A 27738-nucleotide genomic window follows, 5' to 3' on the forward strand; every position below is an offset into this window, starting at 1 on the left:
TTCAAGTGTTTCCCAAAGTTTTTCTCTCAACACTATGTGTAAGATGAAAGTAACTATGCACTCATTTGTTAAAGTTGATGATTGGAAAGTTGGGTTGCACTTGGTTTGGCAATTAGCCTATCCTTTGATGTGACCTAGGTTTATTTATCACTAACTATTAGTTTAATGTTTATTATGACTAATTAATAGTCTATATTTCTTGACAATCTCAATGTATATTGAGAGTTCTATAAGTAAGGATCACCTAGGCACGAAAGTTGGGAAGCAGGACCATTTCGGCGTATAGCCTTTCTGAAATCCAATACCCAAGCCAACATGATCATTATAGGAACCTCTCCCGTAAGCAGATCAGTCAGTATAACGACATGGAATTACTAATAAATCCTATTTATAGATTCATAACGACTATGAATATAAATTTAGATTACACTAAAATAAGGTTAAGTGTAATGTGACTTACAATGATTTCCTAGACAAAACTTCGTAAATTGCACTGGCGTACCTCCTACTCAATGGATATTACTTTTCGGGCACTCAGAGGCCTCATAGAAAAGGGTTGTATGGGTAAGGAGTGAAGAGCTTATACGAAATGAAGCCTATTTATAAAAATTTTGAAAAGAATGTCGTGCCTAGGCGCATCGCGCTTGGTGACGTGGGTCCACCCAACTGCTAATATGTGCCATGTATTGGTAGGAATTGTGTGGCTGGCTTCTGGAACATAATGCACGCCGCGCGTGTATCGATTTTTAGATTTTTAAAATTACGTAACATTCATATGACCTCTGCTTTTTACGTTCTTTATATCCACATGTAACTATCGACAGGATCTATAACTTTATTTAGATTCCGTCAGCTAATTTTGAATTTGTTTATTTCACATAGGATTACACTGTTAAAGCCTGTATAAAATGCATAACTATCTCATCTGACGTCTGTTTTTTACTATCTGTATATTGTTGGACTCCGGTTAATGAGATCTTTAGTTCTTATTTAGATGGTTTCAATTAACCATCAATCGTTCTAAAATTGGATTTTTTGCTCGCACTACTATGCTGAAACTTCGAAAAATCACAACTTCCTCATACAAAGTCACATTTAGACGTTCTTTATATACACGTTCTTTGTTTTATGACTACTATGACTTTCATTTAGATTACTTAGGCTAATAATCAACCTATCAAAAATTTACTTTTTATAATACGAAGAGGACTACCGGTTTAATAGTGAAACATTGAAGAAGTATAATTTCTTCACACGAAGTCGGATTTCAACATTCTCTATATATACAAAATCTTTGTCACATATAATATGACTTTGGTCAAAGTCATTTATCCGAAATAATCTTCTATTAAAAAGTTCATTTTTAACGCTCATTATATCTTAATTGATTAGCCTAAATCTATGGGTGTTAGAATTATCTCCTATTTAAAATGATTACGTCTCAGAATCATCAGTAAAACAAGGCTTGAATCATGACTCCACACGTTACCTTTCCATCCTAGGTAGTAACCATAACTCTTATATCTTTTCTTAGATAAGTTTTCAACTATTAGGCTTCTTGACTGTTGACGTTGCTCAATCATGCACCTGCTCTTATTTCTGAATTCAATCTTCATTGGAGACTCCTACTCTGCCTTATAATGATCAGGTTTTTACTCTGACTACCATAACAGACTAGCGCTCCATGTCCTAATGACCTCTCATTCTTTGATGCAATGCCTAGACTTATGTCTCTTTGAGTTAGGCTCTAACAGGATAGATAGCTTCCTTCATGTTCAAATGTCATATAATCACATCACGATAAGTTTCATTTCTAGCTACAGGCTGCATAGTTTTAATGGTCATCATGATACTTCTATTTATCGTTTGATTATCTTTTCCTTCAATCGAATGTCGAACGTTATGTCAAACTTACTTCATAGATTTTATCGGACTCGATTCAATATGTGTACTAAGATCGGAATAATATTATCTTTATAGTCATTACCGAAACAAAGGTAATGATGGAAATGAAGAAAATAGCTCAACTACTTTGAGCTTAGTAACCTTGTAACTTTTCTTGATCCAAGTGTTGATACATGAAAAAGTGATCCTTTAGCAATCTGAGATAAAGAATTCCAAAGTGAAATGTATTCCAAAGTGGAGCTGATTCCAAAGTAAAGATCGGTTAAAGATGCATCTTTTATTGCTTGTTATTTTGAGTCTGTAATGTGCATTAAATGTTCCTAGTACTATTTTGTCTTCTGGTTATTGTTTTATAGTACAGTTCATGGGACAAGATCAACAGAAGTGGCTGCATCAGTCTGTTGATCTGTAGATGTCTTCTAGTCCATGCACTTTATGAGATTTGTCATTTTATCACTCCTTGTCTATTGAAGTAGATGAAAACTTCGTTCTATGTACACATGAGTGAAAACATTCACCTTTCTCATCAATACCAAGAATCATTCAGTCAATCATTCTCTTTATCAATTTTATTTTTCTTGAATATCTTTACACAATTCATACTTATTATTTAAAGTCTTTGAGAATATTGTTGAACTTCTTAATGTTTGATATAAGATTGATGGGTTATGAGCATTCTAACACTCCTAAGTGTACATGCAACCCTTAATACCTTGGATCTATGTTTTCTCTATTATACATGCAAATAGGAACTTTCCAAGGTATTCATCCTAACTAGCATAATAACATTGATTCATATGAATATTTCAAGTTAGAATTACATACCTCTTTGATGTAAAATGTCTTCATGAAGCTTGAGTGCCTAGTGCCCCAAGTGTGACACCTCAAATGGTTCACACAACACCAAATACACTTAGAATAACTTGAGAGAACATACACACTTCATTAAATCGGCTAGCCCTTCATTCTCACACCTAGTGGCCGATTTCTTGACCCATGGGATTCTTTTATATGGTGGCTATTAGGGTTACACCATGTAACTCATAACTTTACCCATTCCTTAGGCTCCATGGATTTTAACCTCTATGGAGTATCCATGGGTCACCCCATGGACTTAGTCCAACATAAGGGATCTTGGATCACAAGCCCACGTATATAAGAATGAATGATTTACACAATCAACCCATATATTTAATTAGTCTTCTTTTGATCACTTAATTAATCCTAGATTAATTCTTGATCAATACTAATTAAATAATCTTATTAATATATTAGAACTTATAATATATTAACAAAGCTTAAGTGTTATTTTTCTCATTTTAGTCTATCTAAATGCATGATGCCATGCAACCCAAATGGACCATGCCGGGTCGGGTCAAGTCTTACCAATTATAGTTATGGACTTAAACATTAATCCAACAAGAAGAGGGTAAGCCATAAAACTCTACATACAAGAGTGACTTTGCACCCAAACAAAAAGCGCTTTTCTCAATGGGTCTTGTACAAATTCTCTCTCTAGTCTAACACTCCAAAATGGTTTCTTGCATAATGGGAGTCACTCGCTTCCTATTTATAGGAAAGACTCAAACCATTTACACATACAAGAGGGTAAGCCATAAAACTCTACGTCCAAGCGTGACTTTGCACCCTAACAAAAAGCGCTTTTCTTAATGGTGAACTTGATACTGAAGTATATCTTCAACAACCTCCTAGGATTTTAAATCTTTCGTATCTCAACTATTGTTAAAAACTTCTAAAAGCTCTATATGCCCACAAGAATGCTCTACATGCCAGGTACGAGACACTTACTGATTTCCTAAAGTATTCCGATTCTCAAAGAAGAATTCTTGATCCTACATTATTAATGGGTTTTGAGCATTCTAACACTCCTATGGTGTACATGAAACCCTATAAACCTTGGATCTATATTTTCTCTATTATACATGTAAATAATCAATATTCCAAGGTTTCATCCTATCTAGCATATTATGAAGCACCTATACTACATAGTACTAGTTAGATGACATACCTTTTAATTGTGGTTGTTTTTTAGTGGTTTAAGAGATTAGTGCCCCAAGTTTTGTACCTAAAATGGTTCACACAACACCACCAACAATTGGAATAACTAGAGAATAAGGATACTTAGTTCTCTCTTATGAAAATCAGCCTTGCCTTCTCTTTAGTGTATCCACACTCTTCCTTAGCACTTAGTACTATCTCTAGCACTCATTTCATGAACCATAGGACCCTTTATATAATGTGGAGTATTAGGGTCAAACCCTAATATCCATGACATTTAATTTCCATAGGATCCATAGGTTAAAGCTCCATAGACTATCCATGAAAGCTTAGCCCAACCTAAATGAACATGGCCCGCTACACATATATATCTAAGAGTCCATATTTAATTAGTTCCTTTTGATCACTTAATTAATTATCAATTAATTCTTGATCAATACTAATTAAATAATATGATTTCATATTAATATATTAAAACTTATAATATATTAATATAAATCACTAGTATCCTTTTTTCTCATCTTGTCTATCCAATTGACCCGATGCCATGCAACCCAAATGGACCATGCCCAAGTCGGGTCAAGTACATACCAAATATAGTTATGGACTTAGACATTAATTCAATAGTCTCCCACTTAGATAAGTGTAAAACAATTATTGTGTATGACTCCAAAACCAAACTGGCAATCGTAGCTCTTAAAGTCGTTGCCGAACTCTGACCTAGTCAATGACTTGTCCATTAGATAAGGGATCATATATTCCTCCATTCCAGTTATCATATGGACTGAGACATGGATTATAATCATTCTCTCTGTTCATTTATTGTTTCCCGATTTCCGATTTAAGACGACTGACTGATTGAACAAATCAAATCAGTCCTGGCTTGGCCAAGCACTCACATGTGTCATCATTAAATCATCGAGGGACCCACGGATATCGCTTTTATCCCGAGGGTAAAAGGAATGGATAAACTTTGACTCATATAGCTTGTTCTACTACTTGTTGTGTCATATACAAAGCCACGTTTTATAACATCGAGTTACCAATGCGTTTTCGTGCAATCAATGTATAACCAACTCATAGTAACAACTCATATCTCTAGGTTTGAAGAATATAAGATATTATCATCTCATGATCACTCGTGATAAAATCTATGAAGTGATTCAAATGGGCGCGGGTCGAATCAAATTCTCAGAACTTATGAGTACTCATGACTGTTGTAGCAACTCTTGCAATGTCCAACATCTTAGACATCTACAAGCCAACTCATGACAGTCTTGATTCGTATCAACTTCCAACATATGACCGAATGTGGATGGTTTGAATAACTTATTCATTCGGGAAGAATGACATAGTTTATTCTGGAAGTCCAAACATGCAAAATGAAACACAAGAATAATTAAATCCAATATGGTATCAAAACCTATGAATATAAATAGAACACTTTTTATTTATCACCATACTGATTACTCATTATTCATTGTTTCGGTTTTATCAACTTTATACTTGATTTGAAAACACTAGTTGTCCCATGCTCCAAGCATGGATACTATGTTTTTCAAAACAAGAGCTTTGCCATACACCAAGTATGCACTCTATGTTTGTCTATGATCCTTACTTTGTGAAAGAAACCAATTGAACATAATTTCAATGATTCTAATTTCAAACTCCCAAATCCTTATCGTAAATGTAAGAATTCCAAACTCCTATCATTTATCTAAATCTGTTAGATTTTAAACTTATATGCACTCCCTCTTGTAATGAATATGTACCAAATCACAAAGACTTGTCAACAGTCATTACAGGGTATTCCAATGGAGATCAACTTCATGGACACGAAGTCTCATATTCAAAGTACATTGCTTTGAACATGCTTCTTGCATTAATTTTTTCTAATCTTACATAGATTGCTTCCATCTATGGAGACAACTCCAAATTCCTATTTCGACTATCACTTCTGAACAAGAGTTGCCTCTTTTCAGACTATGTCAATATGGTCCTTCCAGAATTAACACTATACATCCAACTTTCCCAGAGTAACCAAACTTTGGTAAAACCTTAGATTGTCCTCGACAATTGCTTAATCATTTTAGTCATATCCAATTCTAGACCTCTTCCCTTCTTAATGCCCCAGGCATTTGGAAAATTTAGAAAGGATAAATATTATAGTCAATGCAGTCGATTCTGAACCCAAAACAAATGGGACACGATTCATGATGTCTCACATAAAGACATGATCCTTGACCAATCTTTTTCTACAATATTTTTTATATGCCATGTTCTCAAAATTTGACTTTGAAGAGGGATGTCGTAATCATAATCGAATTTTGAGAACCTAATATATAGAATTTCCTTAAGTTGAACCAATCCAACATAAAATTCATATATATATATATATATATATATATATATATATATATATATATATATATATATATACATATATATATATATATATATATATATATATATATATATATATTCTTGACTAAAGATGATTAAAATCTCAATCGAACCCTTTTAGAATGCTTAACATCTCAATCTAAGCCTTTTAGAATTGAAATGAAGTATAATTTCCTCTCCCTTAATTATAGCAAAACAACTTTTTCAGCCCTGGAACCTCACGAATTGAAACTTTTGTTTTCTATAATTAACATTGCTAACTTGCAATACTTATCATAATTATCATGCTCCCACTATCATAATGATTATTAGAATAACACTTATGCTCCCACTAGCTTTGACATGTATCCAAAAAATTGTTGGACTTCTAGAAATCATTACTTTATTGACTTCCTTACCAAAGTTCAGATTTCTGATACGAGATTTCTTTGATAAGACTTTATCAAAATCATACACCTTTCCTTAGATAGTAAACATGTGTGTCTAAACAATTATGAAGAGGGATGTCGTAATCATAATGCTTAGAAGTTTTGTCATTTTCACTAGTTAGTGTGTCGGTTAACCACACAGCTCCACTAACGACTTTTAGAAATGCAAATATCACAATTGCTATATACTAAAAATCTACTTAGTGAAAGTGTTTCCTCGCCATCATTTTCATGAATCAGAGAGAAACCTTATGACACTTAGATTTTATGGTGTATGTGTTCTTATCCATGTGAATATGTCAAAACCATAATCACAAGACAAGGTTAGTGACAAATTCAAACTCATATGGATTGAACTTGTGCAATCTTAACTTCTTGCCACCTGGTAGTACAAGGGCCTTCCATTGCTTCCAAGTAGTTATGCAAACAACTAAGAACATGTAGAAGTCAAATTCATTGCCAACTTAACTAGAATGGGCACATAAATGTCAACATGATATGTTGTAAACCTTTAATCGTGTGCTAGTGATGAATTACAGGTTTTCTTCTTGATTAGTTCGTGAAACTATTTCAAGATCTTTTTGACTCCCATTGTCCTCTTGACATATAAGACTCTCTTGGCAAATATTTAAGAGATAGTGAGGATTCTAATCAATACAAATACTTCACACAATTGGCCTTAGTTGGTCTTTGTTTTATCCAAAAAATCACAACTTACCAATTTCAAATGTACAAGAATAGACAACTTTTACTCTTACATTTGACAAGTGTTATAAACCTTCTTTAAGAAGTGTCACTCAAGTTACAATCTTAGAGTATGACTCTAAAAGTTGTTTTGGAACGAAGTATGAATCATCTTCTTGATTTCACCACTTCAACAATTCATAACTCCTCTTCTTAGCTATCAGAATGCACTTAGAGGATGAATTATGATAAGGTCTCTTAATCATTAAGACGATCATATAACATGATACTAAAGTACTCTCACATCTTTTCAGATTTGAGAAACTTTTAATCCTTCTGCCTAATTTGATTCTTCTCATTCGTTCTGCCATACATTGAAAGATTTCCAATGTCTTAGAATTATACTTAGTCTTGTAAGTATAACAATATTTACTAAACTTTAGTAATCATGACGAATAGTCTTATCAATCGTTTGTGGTGGAGTGGGACTAGTACACAAGAATTTATACTTGATCCCTTAGTCCTTCACTTGAGTCACATATCCATGTGAACAAGGAAATAATCTTAATTTTCCAAAAATGAAACTTATCATTCATCATACTATACAACTTGTATGATTCCAAGTTTTGGTCCAATTGAAACTTGGGTGATGAGAATTTTTCCTAGTTTGGTAAATTAGGACACTACCACAAACGAAGGAATCAAATTCCTATTTCCAATATTGCTAAAAACATACAAACATCAATTTTTCATAAGTGTCATTGCAAAGAGATATAAAATAAATTAAAACAAACTTTTTTTACTTAAAAAATGTGGAAAAAACTTTTCCTTACAATGCAACTTGAAATGAAAACTATGTTTTTACATGTTTCCTAGCAATCTATCATAACTCCTAAGTAGTAGCTCAAGAATCCAATCTTCAACCATGCAATTGAAATCCATCTTCACAATCAGTGATCAGATTCAACATACTCTTACTTTAAGTTTCGTTCCCTTTTCTTGATCCTAAAGCAGAGTCAAACTTTTTGATTCTTCTTTCTTTCAAATCCTTCAGGTAGCTAGCGCAGGTTCGCTTCCAATGCCGCTTTTCCTCACAATGAAAACATATAGACTCTTCGGGAATGGTACAAAAGGCTATCCCAGACTTAGACTTTCTCTTTACCTTATGGTCAACCGGATTGACCAAGGTCGATCCCTTTCCATTGGGAAGAGAAAGCATTTCTGGACTTCTAATGTTACCATTGTCTATGTCCATGGAAGTTTGAGAAATAGACCTTCCACCCATATTTTCTTGACTATTACGCCAAATTATTACTAATTTAGCAGCAATAAGCAAATAAGAAAGACCTATTACGGTCATGTCGTGATTTGTCACATAAAAGTCTTTAATAAACTCACTATATGACTCATGAAGTGACTAAAGAACCCAGTCAATAGCCAACTTCCTTGGGAAAATGACACCCAACATTCTCAACCTATCAATCTGTGACTTTATTCCTAAGAAATGAGTGCACTCATGACTTCCATCTTTATGTTTACTTGTGAGTATGGATTGAGTGATCTTGAACTTTTGAAGTCTTTAAGCTTGTGGCCTAGGGAGGATAATTAGAGGAGGAAGAGGAAGAGAAGTATGATTTCCATGAACCAATTGCATGAAATCATCTACATTAGGAAAGCTTGTTTCATGAGATTTGGGAAGATCATTGTTGTCTGAACTAGACATCTACAATGGGAGAAATTCAAGTTAGTTGATTTAAGTCCTTAATATAGCACCCAATATGAAATATTAAAGCTAGGACCCAACAAACTATTTTATAACTTGGAAGATGGATGCCGTAATCCAAGCTATAAGTTATTTGAAGGTAAGTGAATGACGATTCACCAATATCCACCATGAAAAATGAAATGTATTATTAGGTTTTAATTGGTTTTGGAAATTCCTAGATTCCTTTGAGATTCATTGAACTTTTCAATGGCATGTTTCAATCTCAATTGTGCCCTCTCAAGTTTGTGACTTTGATGTCGAGGATCACAAACAAGGTGTGAATAACCATGTAAATATACTTGGTACCCTTAATATTTATCACTTAATCATTGTGCTGGTTAACCACACACGCTCCATTGATCCTGTGATAAATATTAAGTTACCCTTTGCCTACCTTGTTAAGTACAAGTTAGTGTGCCAGTTAACCACACACGCTCCACTAACGACTTAAGCAAAGTGCAAAGTGTAATTTTAGGGATTAGCACCAAATTCACATTTTCCTAAAGTAACTAAGATTGGGAATTTATAATGTTTAGTTACTTTATATTTATCATTATACTTATAACGAAGGGAGAATTATAGTCCTTGTCCTACCCGTTCGGCTAATGACCCTCCACCGATCAAGGAAGCGGGGGGTGAGATTGGACAACCATTAAATTGCCATTTTATAGGCAATAACCTTATACCCCCATTATAGACCAGCTTCATGAATGAGGCCTACTAATGGTAAAACGGCTTGTTCTTATACATATATATATATATATATATATATATATATATATATATATATATATATATTAACTATTAATATTATTATAGTATTAGGGTTGGATTTTAACTCTTAAAATTCTAAGGGTTTAATTTGGAATTAAAGTATTCATGAGGGGAAACTTTACAAATTCCAAAACTTGAGGGAAAGTTTTGAACTAGTCAATAATTTTTCAATTCCATAACTTATGTGTTTAAAGTAGTTTTAATGAAAAACTCTTCGAGTTCCACAACTTGAGGACAAGTTATGGAAGACATTAAAACATTTAAAAGAGACTCTTCATCTTTTATAACTTATGGAAATCTTATGAGGTTTAAACAATCATAAATGTGACTTTTCATATAACTTGAGGATAAGTTACACAAGCACATATTATGAACAACATCTAGATTAATTTGGATTGAAAACATATTATCACATAATAAAACAAGATAATTCAAGTCAAACACTTTTTCATGAAATTAGCCTAACCATTAAACTAATACAAAACATGAATCTGTTAACAATTATCTTTGAAATTGGATTAGTATGAACATTACCACATCAAAAACAAGTTTATAGGTTCAAAAAGAGCTTATGGTAATGTTCCTGGTACAATTCCAACCAAAATACTCAAAGATATGATGTCAGGGGGTCCAACTCGAAGAGTTGGATGAGTTTTGCCATGGACTCGTCGAGTCCATCGGTGAACTCGGCGAGTCCACTGCCCATATAGCAAGATAACTTCGATTTTAAGTAGTTTGCATCAAGTATACAATAAAACAAGCCTAGGCTCGGATACCGCTGATGGGTTTTGAGCATTCTAACACTCCTATGGTGTACATGCAACCCTATAAACTTTGGATCTATGTTTTCTCTATTATACATGTAAATAATCAATATGTCAAGGTTTCATCCTATCTAGCATATTATGAAGCACCTATACTACAAAGTACTAGTTAGATGACATACCTTTTTATTGTGGTTGTTTCCTTTGTGCTTTAAGAGCTTAGTTCCCTAGGTGTTGCACCTCAAATGGTTCACACAACACACCAATAATTGGAATAACTAGATAATAAGGATACTTGGTTCTCTCTTGTGAAAATCGGCCTTTCCCTTTCTTTAGTGTATCCACAATCTTGCTTAGCACTTAGTACTATCTCTAGCGCCCATTTCATGAACCATAGGACCCTTTATATAAAGTGGAGTGTTAGGGTTAAACCCTAATATCCATGACCTTTCATTTCCATAGAATCCATGGGTTAAAGCTCAATGGACTATCCATGAGATCTTAGCCCAACCTAAATGAACTTGGTCCACTACACACACACACACACACACACACACACACACACATATATATATATATATATATATATATATATATATATATATATATATATATATATATATATATATATATATATATATATATATAAGAGCCCATATTTAATTAGTTCCTTTTGATCACTGAATTAATTATAAATTAATTCTTAATCAGTACTAATTAAATAATATGATTTCATGTTAATATATTAGAACTTATAATATATTAATATAAAGCATTAGTGTCATTTTTTCTCATCTTGTCTATCCAATTGTCCTGATCCCATGTGTAACACCCTGTTCGGAAAAGCATTCATTTATGGATCCAGAAGTCAAGGCTAGTGGGCATTTTTGTCATATATGGGTTTTGAGTTTTATTCGAGAAGGTTTCGGGTTGGGGTGTGTTGCTAGAAGCGTACGACTTCTCGCCACCTTTTCGTGGATAGAAATTTCATCGGAAATGGACTTAAGATGAAGGAGTTATAACACTTTGAAGTTGTTGTCATTTATGGCCCCTCAATGGAAAAGTTGGCAAGGAGGGCCATGCATGGAATGTATGAGGCGCATAGGTACGCCCAACGTATGTAAGGTGGTGGACCCGGGAGCTTTTGGCATACACTCAGTGTCCAGGAACCCTAATTTCAGGGCATGCTACTATATAAGGAATGTTATACCCTCAAGTTTCAGCCTCCATTTCACCCTAGAGAGCTGCTACGAAACCCTAACCCTCCTTTGAGTGATTTTGGAGCTTTGTAAGCCTTTAGAGAGTATTCTAGTGTTGTAAAGCCATTTTCTCAACAATTGAAGATAGAGGTAGGTGGTGAACTAAAGGAAGATATATAGATCTGGGATATTTGCCTTGTTTGGGACCTTTCTATGGTATAAAGTTTTGAACTTGATGCTTAATCTCTTAGATCCCTCATAGTACAAGTTTATGGACTCGTTTGGTCCCAATAATGGATCTTTGGGACTCAACCATGTTTCTAAGACCAGGGTTGCCTCCCTTAGAGTCATATGAGTCCCATAAGCAGTCAAGATTCAACCTTTAGTACTCATTTGTGTCCATGCATGAGATCTAGCCCTTAGAGTGAAAGCATGTTGTCACCTTTTTAGTTTGGGTTTATTTGGTGGATTGCAAGTCACAAAGTTAATGACTTTATGAACTAAGACATGGAATAAGACTTGGATCTGATTTTGTGGCCTCTTGAATTGGAATATTAAGCACTTAATAGAATATTGGCTTAACAGGGCTGTACGCTGGGCGTACAAGGAGGTACGCATTGCATACAAGCCATCAGCCAGTACGCTCAGCATACCTAGGAGTATGCCCTGCGTAATCTGCCAGTTCGGGTTTTCAGTAATTGGGCCTCGGTGTGGGATGTGTTTTGGACCTTGGGTCTTTGGGGCTTTGTGGGCCATCAGGAGTCAGCGAATATGGGCCAAGTATATAGGTTGGCCTTAGGGTAAGGCCCAACAAAGAGATTAGGCCCAATATACCAAATTACGGTGATCACATGGCACACACCATTGTTTAGTCAGCTTGGGATTTTTTACTCTGATAATAAGAATATGTTTTATGATATAATTTATGTTATTGATTGACAAATGTGGTTTAAGTAACGTTTTCAAAATGAAATTTTTAGTCATGATTTTTTTGTCGTTACAAGTTGGTATTAGAGCCTTGGTTTGAGGGATTCGGGTAGACTCTCGGGTGTGACTGAACTTAAACTGAGGGCTTGGTAAGGAAAAAAGAAAATAATTTTTATAAAAAGGACTTTGAAAAGAAAAAGGATGTCGAAAAAGGAATAAGAACTTTGAAAAGAGAAAAGGGTATGGTGCATGCAATCAGCCGAGCTCAAGTAAGTTCTCCCAAATTACCCATACTAGTTTATGTTATGATATGATTATGTGATCAGCATGCTAGACTTAGGACTAAGGATCTAGGAGGATGCCTTATATGCCTGTTATATATGTTTATGAATTGCATGCTAGTATTAATTAGACAGCGGTAGGATAGCCTGTTTAGGTTATGCCTGATTATAAGAGCTTAGCATCACATGCTAGTACAGATTCTTGATGTGTCAATAGAATTGCTTGATTATGTTCTGGTTAGATTCCTCTTTTGTCTGAATGCTACTTGCATTGTGCTATGTGGTACTCTGAGTGATGGGAGTTAGCCATTAGGTGAATGCGTCAAGTCACATGTGACTAGGGTTGAATAATCTCAGAGTGTTGGATTTGGCCCTACTGCACAACTCTTGTCTGAGTCCAACCGTTGTAAGGAAGAGTCCTTTACTTGAAGGATTATATGAGCCTCGTCACATGTGATGGTATTCGGGTAGTGGCTAATTGGAATTGGGAGGATGCCTTCAGTAGCTGAGGATGAAGTGCGGGTTGGAGATTACCCTATGGAAAGCCTAGGATGAGAGTAGTGCCAGGAGTAGAGTTAGTTGCGGAGAAAGCGACTTGGTGTAGTCGAGGCAATTCTTGAGGAAAGTACGGATAGATGTGGAAGGTAGTAAGGGCCCATACTACTGAAAGCAGAGGATCCATACTCGATTTGTGAAGGGCTAAGATAAAACCGGTGAACTTGTAGTGAGTGTGAGATCCCTCAGTAGTGAGGAGTATATTGATGATAGTCATGTTATGTTACAGATTGGTGACGTTTTGAGGTATGCCAGTGGGCAGTTTTGGTGCATGTGAGGGATCAGTCTTGTGTTTAGGAGCCGAGCAGCTCGAGGAGTGGATGAGGGAGTTTATATCACCTGAGGTTACGCGCAGTGTTCTAGACCAGACTCATGTGATCTTCAGTACAGTCAAGGAGGGGATACTAAAGATTTTGGAAGAGAGGCTTGGAGCCTTTCGCACAGAGATGATGGCCTTGGTAGGAGCGTGTACCTTGACATTTCGAGAGTTTAGAGCTTGCGGAGCACTAGATTATCATGGGGCTAGGGACCTCATTGCTAGCAGCAGGTGGTTGGCCGATGTTTCCAACGTTTTCCGCACGATTTTATGTCCCGAGGGGGACAAGGTCAGACTCACCTCCTGTCTTCTGAAGGACAGAGCGCGGGATTGATGGGAGGAGATTGGTCATTCCTTAGGGGATGATGTTGTGTTGGACGCGATGACATGGAGTGATTTTTCGGTCGAGTTTAGAGCTGAGTTTGCACCAGTTATTAAGGTGCAGGAGTTTTCACGGGAGTTCCAGGATATCCAGCAAACTACAGAGACAGTGGCGGAGATCACCGCCAAGTTCAGGGAGAGGGATCTTCTTGTTCCGTAGTATGTGGCGGACGAGGACATGAAGAATGCCCGATATCACGAGATGCTGAGGAGTGACATCAGGAAGTTTGTGAGCAAGTCCAGCTGCAAAACGCTAGAGGATATGATTGCACAGGCTAGAGAGAGGGAGAATGACCTGGAGCTGATCAGGAAAAGGAAGTTGGATGAGATCCAGGTAGCCATGGGTTTGGGCAAAAGGCCCAAGGGGTCACATTCGAGATCAAGGGATTATCAGAGCAGCAGCCGATGTGGGAAGTGTGGTAGGACGCACGAGGGTACGTGTAGGAGTGGTAGTGGTGGTGATTCTGGCTGCTTCAAGTGCGGCCGGACTTGTCATTTTAGCAGAGATTGTACTGCTACCACCACTTAGGGGTCAGACATGATATGTTTTCATTGCAGTCAGAGGGGCCACAAGGAGTCCTAGTGTCCAAGTTTTCTTTCAGCAGGACAGGTGATGGCACCTGCCCCTGCGACCTTGAGGATCACGAACGGCCGTCAGGGTCGAGCAGAGGCGCTTGCAGTGGGGAGCAAGTCTTTGTAGTTGTCTACAGTGGAAGCACGATAAGCACCGGGCGTTGTGTAACACCGAAAATTTCAAAACAATTTTTTATTTAAAATAATCATTTATTCTTAGAAACACTTGTTTAAAATCTCATTCATAATCGAATTACAAAACATAACTCCATTTTCATTTGCATAGAAAACCAGGATCCTCTAAAACACGACTCTTTCTCTGGTGTGTACAATCAAGCCGGTGCCGTCCCGTGATCCTGAAAGAAACCTGAAACACATACATAACACAAACACTGTAAGCACGAAGCTTAGTGAGTTCCCCAAAATACCACACACATAACACATATTAGCTACTCGAGGCTATAACTCTATGGGTCCGTGCACCCAAACTCTGTGAACCTGCTGGTTCTAACTTTGTGAACCTTCCGGTTCTAACTCTAGGAACCCTCCGGTTCCAACTCTGTAAACATGCACAGCATAAATCACATAGAAATAATGCAGTACAACACATATCATACATAGCATACAAATACTCTGTCACATAACTCTGGTTACCTACTCAAGGTAAAGTATAGTGAGAAGACTCACCTGGCAAGCAGAAAGCAGATATCCCCACACTTAAATCTTAAACTCGCCACCGTCTAACACGTAAGGCAAATACTCTCATGAATATAACTCTCGAGACTAGAATCAATCCTCTCATGGCACCCTCTTAAGGGTAAAAGACTATTTTACCCCTCTCTTGGCCCAAAGGCCACATCGCTGACCAAACCCTAAAAGTCAACGGTCAACCCTTGGTCAAAATCAAAGTCCTCAGTCAAAGTCAACCCCTGACTGACCCTACTCGCCGAATCAACCCTTGACTCACCGATTCTCGACTCAACCAGGGAATACCGGGACCCTTCAACAAGACTCGCCGAGTCCAAGAATAGACTCGCCGAGTCTAAGGCTATCATCAACCTACTCGCCGAGTTGTTCATACAACTCGCCGAGTTCCAGGCCATCTTCATCCAACTCGCCGAGTTGCTCTTCCAACTCGCCGAGTCCCAGCTCATCTTCAAGCAACTCGTCGAGTACACCCATGTGACTCGCCGAGTACCACCGGTCTGAATCCATTCAGAAGCATTCCAGGCCATGCAATTGCTCCAAAACATAGATCTAGCCTCCTACCACTCATCCATCACGTAAAGTGGCAAACTTTACGTGAATCCAAAGAGATGTAGGCCGTTTGCACATTGGGCTAGGGTTTGGGACATGTAAGCTTCACTAAACACTCCAACACAGGGACTTTCATGCTCTCTGATTCTTCTCCCTTCCGGATCTGAGGTAGCAACCTCAGATCTAACCTCTAGACTACCCATTACATCCATAGACAAGTTCCCACAAACCCCAAAATGAAGAAACAACATAACAACAGCCCAAGAACGAGATATTACCTCCAAGAGATGCCCCAACTGCAATGTAATTCGAATCCAAGCAAAGCCCCTTGCTCCAAGCCTTCAATCTCCCAAATTCCTTCAACAATTACTTCTCCAAGCTCCAATCCACTCAACAATGGTGCTTCTCCGCGATTTAGGGTTTTCTGGGGCTCAAGGGGTGATAAAGAGGCTGGGAGGAAAACATAATGTTCTTTATATAGGGCTCAACCCCGAGAATTAGGGTTTTTTCCAATCAGCGCCTACTCGCCGAGTCCTCCTCACCGACTTGCCGAGTCGGCTACTTAACATGCGACCCAGTCGCGACTCTACTCACCGAGTCCATCCATGGACTCACCGAATCACTCTTTCACAACTTACTCTTTTAGCCCTTCAACTCTACTCTTGATATTTCGGGATGTTACAATTCTCCCCCACTTAAATTAGGCTTCGTCCTCGAAGCCTACAGCAACTCAACTCCAGAAATACTCCCACAACGTGCCACCTGGCCTTAATCGGACCAGGTCTCACAAGGCATACCCATCGAAACTCGAACACACTTTCCCTTTCCTTACGGGGTCCTGACCACCGTCTCAAACCGGGCACCAGTTGTACCCTCTGATAACCACACTCAACGATCCGAGAATTACCCATGAAGCATCATTGCCCCAAATCTCAACAATCACTCGACCCATAAGGGTTAGAAGCCATGAACCATCGGATCCCCGATCCAAATCCCACTCTATCCAATCCGTGACGACGGAAAGACCCATTCTCAATCTCAGAGCAACTCTCACGAGTTCCCCTCTTGCAACCGCATACGCATGCTGAACTAGATCTAGCACCCTCGGGTTAGGAAAACCCGTCACACTGACGACATCCCCAACATCCCTAGGAGGGACCACCACTACGCACACAACCCTTGATCAGAATTAATCTGGGACTCCCAGACTCCATCCCTGCATCCATCCTGAGACTCTTGGCTCTACTCCCGCGGAATCCCTTCCGCGTCCTCAGCAGACATCCCATCATGACGTCATTCCATACCACTGTCACAGACACAGTGTTCGACCACCATACTCCAAATCATCCATTCTCACTACTACTTTCACTTCCGCAAATCAACACTTTCCCCAGCAAATGAGGGTCCGACACCTCCTCCCATACAACAGCTCAAAGGGTGGCATACCAATGCACTAATGATGGTTGTTGATATAGGATAACTCAACCAAGGATAAATACGTGCCGCAACTCCCTCCGAAATCTAATACACATGCCCGAAGCATGTCTTTGAGCGTCTGAATCGTTCGCTCTCTCTGAGGTGTCCTCAGACATCATCATGACAAGCTCTAGCTCATTTCTCATATCCCTCTTCGAGACTGAGCACCAGGTCAGCTTTTGACTCCACAGCTGAGCCTCCAAAGGTCACCCATATCATGATCCAAATATCCCACTAACTTCCTCCCCATGACCACTATCCCGGCCCAGTGACACGCAAGTCACAAAATTCTCTTTTCCTCATGCGAGAAAAATACAATCCAACCGAGGATCGTCTCAACTCTGATCTCTGGTTTCTGCTGCGCATATCCCTTGCGCATCTCACCACATTTCCCGACAGAGACGGAGACCCCAGTCTCGCCCCCGGTCCAACATTCAGGCTCCAAAAACTCAATACTAGGGCTACTCAAGCCCAAAACTCTTCCACATCATACACTGATCGGAGAACATTCCATCATCACACTCTCTTGCCATCTAGTGAGTACTACGGCTCCCCGCAGTATCACAACACCCCCTGACTAGTGAGTACTACGGCTCCCCGCAGTATCACAACACCCTCTGACTAGTGAGTACTATGGCTCCCCGCAGTATCACAACACCCTCTGACCCCACTAGCTCGTGCTCCGCAGACTATCATAGGCGGCTACCCATATTCGACTCAAATATTCATCACAGACTCTGGAGGCAATCGACATAACAAATGCCCACCCTTGCGAAGATCCACTCTCTCAAATAATCTCCCTGGATGCCCATACTCGAAGGGCTCCCACTAGATCCATATATACCTGATATACCACAAGTCGTCTCAACTCAAGATTCACGAGTAACTCCGAAATAAAGATATCATACCCGGATACCTCGGAATACCCCAACAAAACATCACAAGATCCTGCCACAACCACTGATCTCCTGCCCCAAGCATCATATAGACACAATAATACATTTCCTCTGAACCCCATAAATAGATCTACATTTTTCCCACATTGCAACTTTGGTGCATCCAATTTCTCAGTTGGAATACGAGAAAACGCTAACGCTACGAAATATGCTGATAATTCTTTGAAACCCTTTTTCCCGCCACTCAAAATCCAAACAAGGATACGCATACCGACCCGGGATTTGGCTGCCCAATCATTCTCTATCTACTTGCCCCAACACTGACCAATACCAGATTCCTGACCAATAAACACCTGACGTGGAGACATTCATCCTTCTCAAACAAGTACTTCCCGCATTAACTCACTTTGACCCCTTTCCTCGATCACCGACATCTCTGGTCTCATGATTTCTTACCGCAGATCTCTATACTCCACTTATAACTGCTCTTGACAAATCTCTACTTTCTTACATACGGCACCCGGTTCTCCCCCACTTAGGGTTCGAACCATCACCAAATAGCACACAACCAACCCATAACTATTTTCACCAGCAAAGTCGCACCTGCCCCCGGAAAGTGCTACACAACGCCCGATAATCCCCCTTAAGGAAATCAATCGACCTCATATACTCTGAACCTCTGATGAACTCCTCAAGAACTTCTCGTCACGACTGCCTCTAGTCGTTCCAAATCTCGTACCAATCTAGTACCAAACAACTCAACTGCTCAATAACATCCATGGCTCATAGACTGAACCACATAATCATCATACCCCTCACCTCAACTCATCAACCAACGCTCCAACACCGGGATCATCCCAAGAACAGGGACCCACTCCCATATTCAACACCCAACATAGATAGAAAACTCTCTGCACTGCAAAACTCGACTGAACTCCCCACTGATACCACTACAATACATCCTAGTATACTCAAATAGGTGTAGTGTGGTCCTCGACTATCTCAGTCCCAACGAACTATCTGCTCATGATAAATCACTGCCTCGCGGCACACATGCTACCTGATACTCTGGTGGGAAATCATCATCAATAACGACCTGCAGGGTTTACCCCCAAACCCAAAACTAAAACATCATGCTTCTCATATTTTGCACACGAACATAATCAGTACCTCCCAGATCATAGAAGGTGACATCTCCTTTATCGATTGATCGCTCAACTCAGATCGAAATTCTCCCTTCTCACTGACTCCTTACTAAAATACTCTGAGGGGATCTCGATCTCCCTCTCAATGGACGCCTCTTTGAACTTAATCATGACCGGATAACCGGAGAACCACAAGCATCATTCACTACAAACCATGGTACTCATTCCATGACATCTCTTCTCAATATGCTCTGGTGTATGGTACCCTACCATAACATCACTCCCCAATCTGCTCCGATGTATGGTACCTGGACCATAACATCACTCCTCAATCCGCTCCGATGTATAGTACTCGAACCATAACATCACTCCTCAATCCGCTCCGATGTATGGTACCCGAACCATAACATCACTCCTCAATCCGCTCCGATGTATGGTACTCGAACCATAACATCACTCCTCAATCCGCTCCGATGTATGGTACTCGAACCATAACATCACTCCTCAATCCGCTCCGATGTATGGTACTTGAACCATAACATCACTCCTCAATCCGCTCCTTAGAACCTTCAGAATACTCCCTGTATCAAGTATAAGTCCTTTGCTTTCAATAGTACGGGCCCATACTACCTGCCACATCCACCCATACTTTCCACACGGACCATCCCAGAGCTCCTAAGTAGCTGCTCGACCTGCTCTTTCACCAATCCCATCACGCGTGCTCGCTCCCCAGCGAAATTCTCTACTCTACCAGCGCACTCATCTGGCTAGGGTTACTCCCTAGGCTCTTCCGTTGTCCTCCCACTTCTTTGCTATCAGCTGCTGAAGAGCTCCTAATGATGCCAGCCATCTACCTCCTGAATATCGTCATATTCACTTGGTAGCTGACTCCCATCATCGAGAGTTCCACAAAGCACAAAGCAAGCAGCATTCGAGCATTGAAGAATACATAGAACTCACTCTCGGTGATAACTCCACTTTCTCGTCTCATCCTCGAAAGTACCACCGAACTCTGTAACTCTACCCCTCATGGGTTCTAACTGTATATTATCACTCATCACATACTCAAAAGCATGACACATATAACAACGAGTCCTAGGCTAAGGCATCACAAATCAGGCCACTCTAGTCCTAAGATATGAAATACCTAGCCTGTCTCTAGCATGCAATAATATCTCATAAATTGCATCATAAGTATCTCATAACACAAAAGTAAGGGTATTTTGGGAAATCACCGTTCGGGCTCTGGCTGATTGTACATACTGCTCTTTCTTGCTTTCTCTTTGAACTCTTATTCACTTTTAGAAAATTATTTCTTTAAAAACTTTTCTTACTTCCTCAGTTTGAGTCTAGATTTACCCGAAGGCGCATCCGAATCCCTCAAACCAAGGCTCTGATACCAACTTGTAACACCGAAAATTTCAAAACAATTTTTCATTTAAAATAATCATTTATTCTTAGAAACACTTGTTTAAAATCTCATTCATAATCGAATTACAAAACATAACTCCATTTTCATTTGCATAGAAAACCAGGATCCTCCAAAACACGACTCTTTCTCTGGTGTGTACAATCAGCCGGTGCCGTCCCGTGATCCTGAAAGAAACCTGAAACACATACATAACACAAACACTGTAAGCACGAAGCTTAGTGAGTTCCCCAAAATACCACACACATAACACATATTAGCTACTCGAGGCTATAACTCTATGGGTCCGTGCACCCAAACTCTGTGAACCCTCAGGTTCTAACTCTGTGAACCTTCCGGTTCTAACTTTGTGAACCTTCCGGTTCTAACTCTAGGAACCCTCCGGTTCCAACTCTGTAAACATGCACAGCATAAATCACATAGAAATAATGTAGTACAACACATATCATACATAGCATACAAATACTCTGTCACATAACTTTGGTTACCTACTCAAGGTAAAGTATAGTGAGAAGACTCACTGGCAAGCAGAAAGCAGATATCCCCACACTTAAATCTCGAACTCGCCACCGCCTAACACGTAAGGAAAATACTCTCATGAATATAACTCTTGAGACTAGAATCAATCCTCTCATGGCACCCTCTTAAGGGTAAAAGACTATTTTACCCCTCTTTTGGCCCAAAGGCCACATCGCTGACCAAACCCTAAAATTCAACGGTCAACCCGTGGTCAAAATCAAAGTCCTCAGTCAAAGTCAACCCCTGACTGACCCTACTCGCCGAGTCAACCCTTGACTCACCGATTCTCGACTCAACCAGGGAATATCGGGACCCTTCGACAAGACTCGTCGAGTCCAAGAACAGACTCGCCGAGTCTAAGGCTATCATCAACCTACTCGCCGAGTTGTTCATACAACTCGCCGAGTTCCAGGCCATCTTCATCCAACTCGCCGAGTTGTTCTTCCAACTCGTCGAGTCCCAGCTCATCTTCAAGCAACTCGTCGAGTACACCCATGTGACTCGCCGAGTACCACCGGTCTGAATCCATTCAGAAGCATTCCAGGCCATGCAATTGCTCCAAAACATAGATCTAGCCTCCTACCACTCATCCATCACGTAAAGTGGCAAACTTTACGTGAATCCAAAGAGATCTAGGCTGTTTGCACATTGGGCTAGGGTTTGGGACATGTAAGCTTCACTAAACACTCCAACACAGGGACTTTCAAGCTCTCTGATTCTTCTCCCTTCCAGATCTGAGGTAGCAACCTCAGATCTAACCTCTAGACTACCGATTACATCCATAGACAAGTTCCCACAAACCCCAAAATGAAGAAACAACATAACAATAGCCCAAGAACGAGATATTACCTCCAAGAGATGCCCCAACTGCAATGTAATTCGAATCCAAGCAAAGCCCCTTGCTCCAAGCCCTCAATCTCCCAAATTCCTTCAACAATTACTTCTCCAAGCTCCAATCCACTCAACAATGGTGCTTCTCCGTGATTTAGGGTTTTCTAGGGCTCAAGGGGTGATAAAGAGGCTGGGAGGAAAACATAATGTTCTTTATATAGGGCTCAACCCCGAGAATTAGGGTTTTCTCCAATCAGCGCCTACTCGCCGAGTCCTCCTCACCGACTCGCCGAGTCGGCTACTTAACATGCGACCCAGTTGCAACTCTACTCGCCGAGTCCATCCATGGACTCGCCGAGTCACTCTTTGACAACTTACTCTTTTAGCCCTTCAACTCTACTCTTGATATTTCGGGATGTTACACGTTGCAGGTGAGTATCTTTTTATTTCATGTCAATTTTATTCTTGATCATATGGTTATGGTACTGAAATTATGTTAAGTGAATGTATGTTATGATTTATTCCTGTTGTGTTCGAATTATATGCCATCTGCATACCATGGGTTTCGGTCGGTAGTTCATAGTAGTACCCTCTTTTCTTGCCAATTCTTAAGATGCAGTCGAACTAGCAAGTGTGAGTGGAGTTAGAGAAGTGCCTTATTAGTTTTCAAGAGTTGTTCAGTATTGGTGTCGGTTGTTGCTAGTAGTGGTAAGTGTTGAATGTCAGCAGATTGACCCGCTTTTGATAGAGAAAAAGGGTTGGGAATCCTTCTTAAGTTGGGGAATGTAGGGACCTAGTCGAATCATAGTGGAAGAGATCTATTCTAGAAGTCAGGAGCAGGAGTAAGTGTAATTTGGGATGCCTTCAGATTAGTAGTCAGTGGTTGAGACAGCATGGACAGTGGGGTAAGATTGTGGGATAGTTGTTGCTTTCATTAGTAGCCAGTCAGAGGAGTGTGGGCGAAGTCCCGTATCTCCAAGTGCACGGATTGTGGGCGGAGGCCCGTATCTCCTAATTAGCAAGGTAGGTATCATCAAAGGGTAGTTCGTTGAGACCCATGGGCAAGGCCCATGTGACAGTAGCTAGGCAAGTGAGACTAGAGGGATAGACCGCTCTATGATATAGTCGGGTGAGACCCGTGGGCGATGCCCGTGAGATTATAGCAGCGCAGATGGGACCTGGTAGGGACCTTAGGTTCAAGATAGGGGATCGAGGAACCCAGGACTTGTAGCGCCAAAGTGGCAGAGTAGATAGAGCAGCTTAGATAGCTGAAGTTTCTTCGGAAGTCGCTGGGAGCGACTAAGAGATTTGTGTTAGGCCGGTGGGAGTTCGGTAACCCAGATATTGACAGATTAGTTGGGACCAGGGTGGTCTAAGTTCATCCGGAAGGCAGATAAGGGACAAAAAAAATTTCAGTTAGTGGTGGTAATGATAAGAAAAGTATGGTATGAGGCGGCTAGTTGACCGAGGAGTGCTACGCCTCTCGCAGCAGGGTTGAATAATATAAGAGGGAAGGATTTGACCCTGTTGCACCACTCTCGTATGAGTCTTAACCATTATAAGGATGAATCTTTTACTTGAAGGATTATCTGATCCATTCGCTGGGATGGGTGGTCAGCACTAAGTTATAGTAGTAAGAGGTATTCAGTGTGTACTAGCAGTAGTGACCAGCACCGAGAGTGGCTGGAGTAATTGATACCGTAAGGGGTATGTCCTTCACGACAATAGAGGAGGTGGTTGGGTATAGAATATTGCCTTGGGAAGGCTAGAAAACACGCAAGGAAAAGAGGGGTGAAACCCTAGGATGTTCAGCATAAGTACTTGGGGAGTATCGGATGGATTGTCGGTTGAGTAAGTTGTCTTCTCAGGATTGATGGAATTAGACTGCACTCGAGGTTATTATCTACAAGGACTAGTTTTAGCCGAAATGACCGGATAGGAGGCCATTGGAGGCAGTCCTCCGAGGATTGGATTTAGCAGGAGATGTATGCATCAGGAAGGCATGTGGTGAGCAGAGTACAGAATAGTTGATCGTAGCAAACTTCAAGGACGAAGTCTAGTTTAAGTGGGGGAAAGTTGTAACACCCTGTTCGGAAAAGCATTCATTTATGGATCCAGAAGTCAAGGCTAGGGGCATTTTGGTCATATATGGGTTTTGAGTTTTAATCAAGAAGGTTTCAGGCCAGGGTGTGTTTATAGAAGCGTAGGGCTTCTCTCCACCTTTTCGTGGATATAAAGTTCGTCGGAAACGGACTTAGGATGAAGGAGTTATAACACTTTGAAGTTGTTGTCATTTATGGCCACTCAATGGAAAAGTTAGCAAGAAGGGCCATGCATGGAAAGTAGGAGGTGCGTGGGTACACCCAGCGTAAGTTGGGTTACGCCCAACGTATGAAAGGTGGTGGACGCGGGAGCTTTTTGGCATACGCCCAACATACGCTCAGTATCCAGGAACCCTAATTTCAAGGACTGCCACTATATAAGGAATGTTATACCCTCAAGTTTTAGCCTCCATTCCACCCTATAGAGCTACTACGAAACCCTAAACCTCCTTTGAGTGTTTTTGGAACTTTGGAGGCCTTTGGAGAGTATTCTAGTGTTGTAAAGCCATTTTCTCAACAAGTGAAGATCAAGGATGGTGGTGAACTGATGGAGGAGATATAGATTTGGGATATTTGCCTGATTTCAGACCTTTTTAAGGTATAAAGTTTTGAACTTGATGATTAATCTCTTAGATCCCTCTTAGTACAAGTTTATGGACTCTTTTGGTCCCAAGCATGGATCTTTGGGACTCAAGAACGTTTCTAAGACCAGGGTTGCCTCCCTTATAGTCATATAAGTCCCATAAGCAGTAAAGTTTCAACCTTCATGAATCATTTGTGTCCATGCATGATATCTAGCCCTTGGAGTGAAAGCGTGTCGTCACCTTTTTAGTTTTGGCTTGTTTGGTGGATTACAAGTCACCAAGTTACTGACTTTATGAATTAATACATGGAATAAGACTTGGATCTGAGTTTGTGGCCTCTGAATCGGAGTATTAACCACTTAATAGAATATTAGCTTAATAGGGTTGTATGTTGGGCGTACAAGGAGGTACTCACGGTGTAGAAGCCATCAGCCAGTATGCTCAGCGTACCTAGGAGTACCCCCCGTGTACTCTACCAGTTTGGGTTTTGAGTAATTGGGCCTCGGTATGGGTTGTATTTTGGACCTTGGGTCTTTGGGGCTTGGTGGGCCATCAAGAATCAGCGAATATGGGCGAAGTATTTGGGTTGGGCTCAAGGTAAGGCCCAATAAAGAGATTGGGCCCAATATAGCAAATTGGGCCATTAATGGGCCACTAGTGTGTTTGGGAAGCTTATCTAGTGTTGGGCCTTTTATATTATGATTTGGGCCTTAACTATGGACCAAATTAGGATAGGGGTAAAATGGTCATTGTACCCTGAAAAGGACTATTGATTTGGGCTGAGCAATTATTTTGATCTTGGTAGCTCGGGCAGCCGAAGGAGCAGCTGCTCGGGTATTGTCAGATAGCAGCGTGAGGGATATCAGCAAAGTTTCAACAGTACGAGTTGGTTTCCCTTTGTGTGAATGGGTCTACGGCCACAATGCCGGCCCATGTAGTTAGGAGTAGGAAGACCCGAGGGTGAGCCCTAGACACTGTGTGCTAGTATGTTATTCCAGACCTAGTTCTGATGTCGGGCGGATGCTTGCGGAAGATTTTTTTGTTAGTTATTCTAGATCAAGATCCGATGCCGGGGTAAGCCTGAGGAAAGTTGCATGTTAGATTATACTCGTTGTCTGTGTGATACTTGTATGTGCCTGGTAGGGAGGTGGGTGTGGGCGAGGTCCCGTATCTCACCATTAGCAAAGTATGGACGGGGTTCCATATCTCATTAGTATCAGAGCAGGGGCGAGGCCCGAGTTAGGAAGTAGTGAGTGTCAGCGGGGACGGGGGCCCATATCTCATTATTAGTAGGAGTATGCATGGGGTTCCATGACTCACTAGTAGCAGGACAGGGGTGAGGCTCAAGACATGAGAGGCCTTAGGACGGTAACGCAGTAGGGTATGTTCAGTTTATGTGTTATATGCTATGGTTATATGTTTGCATACGTTTAGCGGGCGGGGCCCAGAGACAAGAGGGGCCTAAAGTAAAAGAGATATGTATACCGAGCGGGGCTTGAATCCAGGCGGGGCTCGATGTAGCGGGCGAGGCCCGAAGTAACGGTCATGGCAGTGCTTGCAGTATGTGATTATGTATGGTATGCGGTAGGTTGGGGAACTCACTAAACTTCGTGCTTACGGTTTTCAGTTTTCGTTTCAGGTACTTCCGGTAGCGGAGGGAAGAGCTCGGGGTGATCGCATGGCACACACCATTGTTTAGTCAGTCGAGGATGTTTTACTCTGATAAGAAGAATATGTTTTTATGATATGATTTATGTTATGGATTGACAAATGTGTTTTAAGTAACGTTTTAAAAATGAAATTTTTAGTCATGATTTTTGGGTCGTTACACCATGCAACCCAAATGGACCATGCCCAAGTCAGGTCAAGTACATACAAAATATAGTTATGGACTTAGACATTAATCCAACAATTATTTATAATATCGAATGGAAACCATATCATGTTAGTTCAAGTATATGTCGAAGACATCATCTTTGGATCAATTGATCCAATGATTGTTGCTGATTTGCAAAGATAATGGTTAGTCGATTCCATATGAGTATGAATCATGAATTGAGCGTCTTCCTCGGACTGCAAGTTATATAGAACAACAGAGGAATCCCCAATCATCAAGATAAATACATTTTTGAACTTCTAAAGAATTATTCTATGGACACCAGTGACTCTTCAAAGGTTCCAATGGATTTCCGATACAAGATCATCTCCGACCCATCTAGTGTTGTTGTTGATCAGAAGAAGTATAGGGGAATGATTGGATCGCTACTCTACTTCACTACAAGTTATCTAGATATCATGTTCTCTACATGTCTATATGCTAGATTCCAGGTAAATATGAAGATATCTCATCTTTTGGTTGTTAAGCAAATCTTATGATATCTTAAAGGAACCAAGAACCTCAGAATTTGCTACCCTATAAATAAAAGTTCCCTTTTTAAACCTTATTCCGACTCAAATTACGGAGGACTTCAAATTGATAGAAAAAGCACTTTTGGTGGCTGTCAATTTCTGGGTGGAAGACTAGT

This window comes from Lactuca sativa, chromosome 1, assembly GCF_002870075.4.
Source record: "Lactuca sativa cultivar Salinas chromosome 1, Lsat_Salinas_v11, whole genome shotgun sequence".
Taxonomy (NCBI): Eukaryota; Viridiplantae; Streptophyta; class Magnoliopsida; order Asterales; family Asteraceae; genus Lactuca; species Lactuca sativa.